Consider the following 8,225-nt stretch of genomic DNA (forward strand, 5'->3'; position numbering starts at 1 on the left):
TGGTTTTTTGAAAAGATCAACAAAACTGATAGACTGCTAGCAAGACTAATAAAGAAGAAAAGAGAGAAGAATCAAATAGACGCAATAAAAAATGATAAAGGGGATATCACCACTGACCCTACAGAAATACAAACTACCCTCAGAGAATACTATAAACACTTCTGTGCAAGTAAACTAGAAAACCTAGAAGAAATGGATAATTTCCTGGACACTTACACGCTCCCAAGACTAAATCAGGAAGAAGTTGAATCCCTGAATAGACCAATAGCAGGCTCTGAAATTGAGGCAATAATTAATAGCCTACCCACCAAAAAAAGTCCAGGACCAGATGGATTCACAGCCGAATTCTACCAGAGGTACAAGGAGGAGCTGGTACCATTCCTTCTGAAACTATTCCAATCAATAGAAAAAGAGGGAATCCTCCCTAACTCGTTTGACAAGGCCAACATCATCCTGATACCAAAGCCTGGCAGAGACACAACAAGAAAAGAGAATTTTAGACCAATATCCCTGATGAACATTGATGCAGAAATCCTCAATAACATACTGGCAAACCGAATCCAGCAGCACATCAAAAAGCTTATCCACCATGATCAAGTGGGCTTCATCCCTGGGATGCAAGGCTGGTTCAACATATGCAAATCAATAAACGTAATCCAGCATATAAACAGAACCAAAAACAAAAACCACATGATTATCTCAATAGATGCAGAAAAGGCCTTTGACAAAATTCAACAGCCCTTCATGCTAAAAATGCTCAATAAACTAGGTACTGATGGAATGTATCTCAAAATAATAAGAGCTATTTATGACAAACCCACAGCCAATATCATACTGAATGGGCAAAAATGGGAAGCATTCCCTTTGAAAACTGGCACAAGACAGGGATGCCCTCTCTCACCACTCCTATTCAGCATAGTCTTGGAAGTTCTGGCTAGGGCAATCTGGCAAGAGAAAGAAATCCAGGGTATTCAGTTAGGAAAAGAAGAAGTCAAATTGTCCCTGTTTGCAGATGACATGATTGTATATTTAGAAAACCCCATTGTCTCAGCCCAAAATCTCCTTAAGATGATAAGCAACTTCAGCAAAGTCTCAGGATACAAAATCAATGTGCAAAAATCACAAGCATTCTTATACACCAGTAACAGATAAAGACAGAGCCAAATCATGAACGAACTCCCATTCACAATAGCTTCAAAGAGAATAAAATACCTAGGAATCCAACTGAAAGGGATGTAAAGGACCTCTTCAAGGAGAACTATAAACCACTGCTCAGTGAAATAAAAGAGGACACAAACAAATGGAAGAACATACCATGCTCATGGATAGGAAGAATCAATATTGTGAAAATGGCCATACTGCCCAAGGTAATTTAGAGATTCAATGCCATCCCCATTAAGCTACCAATGACTTTCTTCACAGAATTGGAAAAAACTGCTTTAAAGTTCATATGGAACCAAAAAAGACCCCGCATTGCCAAGACAATCCTAAGCCAAAAGAACAAAGCTGGAGGCATCACGCTACCTGACTTCAAACTATACTACAAGGCTAGAGTAACCAAAACAGTATGGTACTGGTACCAAAACAGAGATATAGACCAATGGAACAGAACGGAGCCCTCAGAAATAATGCCACACATCTACAACCATCTGATCTTTGACAAACCTGACAAAAACAAGAAATGGGGAAAGGATTCCCTATTTAATAAATGATGCTAGGAAAATTGGCTAGCCATAAGTAGAAAGCTGAAACTGGATCCTTTCCTTACTCCTTATACAAAAATTAATTCAAGATGGATTAGAGACTTAAATGTTAGACCTAAAACCATAAAATCCCTAGAAGAAAACCTAGGTAATACCATTCAGGACATAGGCATGGGCAAGGACTTCATGTCTAAAACACCAAAAGCAATGGCAACAAAAGACAAAATGGACAAATTTTGTCTAATTAAACTAAACAGATCTAATTAAACTGAAGAGTTTCTGCACAGCAAAAGAAACTACCATCAGAGTGAACAGGCAACCTACAGAATGGGAGAAAATTTTTGCAATCTACTCGTCTGACAAAGGGCTAATATCCAGAACCTACAAAGAACTCAAACAAATTTACAAGAAAAAAGCAAACAATCCCATCAAAAAGTGGGCAGAGGATATGAACAGACACTTCTCAAAAGAAGACATTCATACAGCCAACAGACACATGAAAAAATGCTCATCATCACTTGCCATCAGAGAAATGCAAATCAAAACCACAATGAGATACCATCTGACACCAGTTAGAATGGCAATCATTAAAAAATCAGGAAACAACAGGTGCTGGAGAGGATGTGGAGAAATAGGAACACTTTTACACTGTTGGTGGGACTGTAAACTAGTTCAACCATTGTGGAAAGCAGTGTGGTGATTCCTCAAGGATCTAGAACTAGAAATACCATTTGACCCAGCCATCCCATTACTGGTGATATGCCCAAAGGATTTTAAATCATGCTGCTATAAAGACACATGCACACCTATGTTTATTGCAGCACTATTCACAATAGCAAAGAGTTGGAATCAACCCAAATGTCCATCAGTGACAGACTGGATTAAGAAAACATGGCACGGCCGGGCGCGGTGGCTCAAGCCCGTAATCCCAGCACTTTGGGAGGCCGAGACGAGCGGATCATGAGGTCAGGAGATCGAGACCATCCTGGCTAACCCGGTGAAACCCCGTCTCTGCTAAAAAATACAAAAAACTAGCCGGGCGTGGTGGCGGGCGCCTGTAGTCCCAGCTACTCGGGAGGCTGAGGCAGGAGAATGGCGTAAACCCAGGAGGTGGAGCTTGCAGTGAGCTGAGATCCGGCCACTGCACTCCAGCCTGGGCGACAGAGCGAGACTCCGTCTCAAAAAAAAAAAAAAAGAAAACATGGCACATATACACCATGGAATAGTATGCAGCTATAAAAAAGGATGAGTTTGTGTCCTTTGTAGGGACATGGATGCAGCTGGAAACCATCATTCTCAGCAAACTATCACAAGAACAGAAAACCAAACACCACATGTTCTCACTCATGGGTGGGAAATGAACCTTGAGATCGCTTGGACACAGGAAGGGGAACAGCACACACTGGAGCCTATTTTGGGGAGGGGACGGGGGAGTGATAGCATTAGGAGATATACCTAATGTAAATGATGTGTTAATGGTTACAGCACACCAACATGGCACACGTATACATATGTAACAAACCTGCACATTGTGCACATGTACCCTAGAAATTAAAGTATAATAAAAAAATTAAAAAATAAAAAAAATACACACACACACAAGAAATCTCAAGGGCAATTAAAGAAATTGAACTGAGTAGCATTGAAAATACAACATATCAAAATGTGAGGCACAACCAAGGTAGTCCTGAGAAGGAAATTTATGGCACTAAACATGTACATAAGAAGGGAGGAACATCTCAAATCAATAAGGTAAGCTCTTACCTTGAGAACCTAGACTGAAATAAGCTCAAAGCAAGGAAAAGGAAGGGAATAATAAAAGTAAGGGTAGACATAAATGGAATTGAAAACAAAAAATAATAGAAAAGAATCAATGAAACCAAAATGGATTTGTTGAAAAGGTTAATAGTATTAACAAACTTCTAGTAAGACTGGCAAATAAAGAAAAGAAATAAGATAAATCAGAAGTTATCAGGAGTGAAATGGGATATCATTACAGATCTTGAAGACATCAAAAAGATAATAAGGGAGTACTACACACAACTTTATACACAAAAATTCAACAACTTAGATGAAGTGGACCAATTCCTTGAAAAGTACAAACTAACCAAACTCACTAAATATGAAATAGATCACTTAAACTGTCCTGTAACAATTTAGAGAAATTTTTAGTTTACAAATACTGTAAAAGAAATGTCCACCTCCTGATGGTTTAACTGGATAATTCTACCAAACACTTGAAGAATTCTATACTAAGTTTATACATTCTTTTCCAGAAAATAGAAGAGAAGGGAACACTTCTCAGCCCATTTTATGAAGTCAACATTAAACTGCTACCAAACCACACAATGATAGTACAAAAATGTAAACTGCAGACCAATATTGCTCACAAATATAGATGTAAAAATTCTTAACAAAATATTAGCAAGCACAACTCACATATAAAAGAATTACATACCATGACTAAGTGAGGTTTATTTCAGGGATGCAAGCATAGTTCAATATTTTAAAATCAATCAGTGTAATCCAACATTGTATTAGTTTCCTAATGCTGCTGTAACAAAGTAGTACCAACTAGTGGCTTAAAGACAAAAGCCTATTATCTTACAATTCTGAAGGTCAGAAGTTCAAAGTGGGTTTTACTGGGCTAAAATCAAGGTGTCGGTATAGCTGTTTTCCTTTCTGGAAGTTTAAGAGGATAATCTGTTTTCTTTTTTTTTTTTTTTTTTTTTTTGAGGCGGAGTCTCGCTCTGTCGACCGGACTGGAGTGCAGTGGCCAGATCTCAGCTCACGGCAAGCTCCGCCTCCCGGGTTTACCCCATTCTCCTGCCTCAGCCTCCCGAGTAGCTGGGACTACAGGCGCCCGCCACCTCGCCTGGCTAGTTTTTGTATTTTTAGTAGAGACGGGGTTTCACCGTGTTAGCCAGGATGGTCTCGATCTCCTGACCTCGTGATCCGCCCGTCTCGGCCTCCCAAAGTGCTGGGATTACAGGCTTGAGCCACCGCGCCCGGCCGATAATCTGTTTTCTCAACTTTTCCAGCTTCTCAGCTGCTTACTTCCTTTGACTGGTGGCCTCTTTCCATCTTCAAAGCCAGCAAAGGCCAGTGGAGTCTTTCTTACATCACAACTCTCTGACACTGACAGAGATGTTGCCTCCTTCCTTCACATTTAAGGGCATTGGGATTACATTGCAACCAAGGGATAACCCTGGGATATTCCAGGATAATATTCCCATCTTAAGGTCAGGTGATTAGCAACCATATTTCCATCTGTAACCTTAATTCGCCTTTGCTAACATACTGTTTCCAAGGATTAGGACATGGCCATCTTTGGAAATCATTATTCTACCTACAATAATTTTGCCCTCTGACTCCTAAAGATTTGCAACTATCCCACATACAAAATACATTCATCCCATCCCAAGGTTCCTCAAGGTCTCATCAAGTTGAAAAATCTCATCTAAGTCTCATCATCTCAAAATTCTCAAATTTCAACATCTAAATCAGATATGGGTGTGGCTCTGTATGATCCAACCTGGAACACAATTATCTATGTTCTGATTACCAAAACATTTTATTTTAACATCATGTGCCCGTTTGGCATGATAAGGGGCACAGACCTCCTGACCTATGGCCTCCTTCACCATGGTTCTCTGACTGCAATGATCACTACCTGTTCCTCAGGCCAAAAGGCAAAACATTGTCCTTGACTCTTTGGTTTCTTCTACATCCCACATCCCACGCATCCTCACGTCTGTTGGTTTTATATTAAAAATCCACATCCCCATGCTGTTACTGTCTCCCAATTCTTGTCACTTACTGGGTTCTTAAAACATACTCCTTACTGGACCCCAGTTGCCACTCTTAGTCCTAATAGAAAATTATCCACACAACAGCCAGAGTGACTTTTTTGAGATTTTTGTCAGCTCATTCTGCTCCTCTGCTCAAAACCAGCCTTTCTGACCCGCTCACATTGAAATACAAGTCCTCGTCATGGCCTGTAAGGCCCATGTGATGTGGCTGCTGCGTGCTGCTCAGTCCTGCCTCAGGCCCTTTCTGTCCCCTCACAACGCCTGGCCACACTGCCCTGTTAATCCTCCTGCATGCTGATCTGCTGGTCCCAGGGCTTTGATCCTCACTGTTCCCCCACCTGGAATACTGGCCACTTGCTCCATGGCTTGCTTTTTAGTGCCTTTTGGTCAAATATCCCCTCTTGAGGTGGGCTGTCCACCTGCCTAGAATGGCCCTGTCTGCTCTGTCACTCTGTCAGTTGGTTTATTTTTCTTCATGGCATATTCTTCATTGTTAACTTGCTTTTTTTTTTTTTTTTGAGGTGGAGTCTTGCTCTGTCGCCCAGGCTGGAGTGCAGTGGCCGGATCTCAGCTCACTGCAAGCTCCGCCTCCCGGGTTTACGCCATTCTCCTGCCTCAGCCTCCCAAGTAGCTGGGACTACAGGCGCCCGCCACCTCGCCCGGCTAGTTTTTTGTATTTTTAGTAGAGACGGGGTTTCACTGTGTTCGCCAGGATGGTCTCGATCTCCCGACCTCGTGATCCGCCTGTCTCGGCCTCCCAAAGTGCTGGGATTACAGGCTTGAGCCACCGCGCCCGGCCTGTTAACTTGCTTTTAATTTATTTTCTTCCCCCTGCCATGTCAGCTCCACAAGGGCAGGGAGTCTGGCATTCTGAGTCCTTGAGCGGTGTGAGACATAGAGGTGGCTCAAGGGTGTATTTGGTGGTTTAATGAACAAATAAATGACCATCATCTGCAAATAATGATAACAAACTGTTGATCTTGATGACACTTTTTTGCCTCTCCTTTCTGTTTTGTGTCCTAATGCATTGCCAGGAGTGCATTACTGCTTAACTTCCTGAATGCTATCAAGCGGTAATGGTGATAGCAGGCATCCTCGTTTTGTTTTTGATTTAAATAGCACAGTCTCTAGGGTTTTGTCATTAAATATAGTTTTAGCTGTTGAAGTAAAATTAAAGCGCAATAACTTTTTAAAGATGTATGTTAAACATATGCTTTTGAAACAAGTTACTAATGTTTTATCCCACATCTGTTGGTCCAATACATTCATAGATTTTCTATTGAACCTTAGCTACATTTTGAGATAATCCCAACTTGAAGTAAATTGTTGTTTTAATAAAATGTTGAATTCTATCTGGTCATATCATATCTAGAAGTTTTGAGTCTGCCATCGCGAGACTGGATGAGACTTTTCTCCTGCAGGGCAGTGTGGCCAGGCATCACGGAGGGACAGAAAGGGCCTGAGGCAGGGCTGAGCAGCACGCAGGAGCCATGTCATGTGGGCCTTGCAGGCCATGGCGAGGACTTGCATTTCAATGTGAGTGGGCCAGAAAGGCTGGTTTTGAGCAGAGGAGCAGCATGAGCTGACAAAAGTTTCAAAACAGTCACTCTGGCTGTGGTGTGGAGAATTTTCTGTCCCACGGCAGCTTTTTATTCCTGTGGCTGCCTGTGGTATGTGAGTCTGTCTTCCTTGGAAGGCACACTCAGTGTGTAGGGTGAAGCTAAGTGGCCTGGGCTTAGTAACAATGGAATTGCTGAAGTGTAAATACTATCTTGTTTCTTTTCACTTTTTGCAGTTTTGAACGTCTCTTTGCTAGAGTTGAGCTGAGTCATGTATTGGTTAAGTGGAATCAGATTTACATGCTTCTGCACTGGATCCACTTCCAGCTGCCCAGCTGCAGAGGGTCCTTGGTCTGGTCTGGCACACGGCTAGGGACAGTTGCTCCCCTGCTCCTGACACCAGCCCTAGCAGAAGGAAATGATGAGAACAGCAGAAGGGAAAAAATCATTTGTTAATGTTATCTCTATCAAGATGTTGTGATTCCCCAATGAGGTAGGCATTTTAGAGAGGACAAGACCGAGGCCTAGATCTTTGGATTTGAACCTATAGCTATCTGGCTTCAAAGCCTGTGTTCTTTCCACAATGCCAGTCTCCTCTCACAGCTGACCCCCTAACTTTGGTCATTTAAATGGCATAATTATGAATTGAGACCATGTCCCATTCCCTCCTTTCACAACCCCCCCATAGGAACTACAGTGCAATGTTGGCCTGCTGTTCTGAAATCTGGCAAAGGCCCAAACTGAGGACAGAAAGTGAAAAGTTCTTTACAGGCTATGAGGCAGGAGCTCAGACTCCTGGGGCTGCTCTGTCTGCACAGGCTTATATTTTAGAGACTGTGTCATGCTCCGTTGCTGAGGCTGATGTGCAGTAGCACAATCACAGCTCACTGCAGCCTTAAACCCCTGGGCTCAAGCAATCCACCCACCTCAACCTCTCAAGTAGCTGGGCTACAGGTATGCACCACCACACCCAGCTATTAAAAAACAAAAAAAAAATTGTAGAGATGGGAGTCTTGCTATGTTGCCCAGGCTGGTCTTGAATTCCTGGCCTCAAGTGATCTTCCTACCTCATCCTCCCAAAGTGTCAGGATTACAGGTGTGTACCACCATGGCTGGCCTTGGATATAAGTTTCTTCTTATAAGATACATAA

This window comes from Trachypithecus francoisi, unplaced genomic scaffold, assembly GCF_009764315.1.
Source record: "Trachypithecus francoisi isolate TF-2019V2 unplaced genomic scaffold, Tfra_2.0 Lachesis_group19, whole genome shotgun sequence".
Classification (NCBI taxonomy): domain Eukaryota; kingdom Metazoa; phylum Chordata; class Mammalia; order Primates; family Cercopithecidae; genus Trachypithecus; species Trachypithecus francoisi.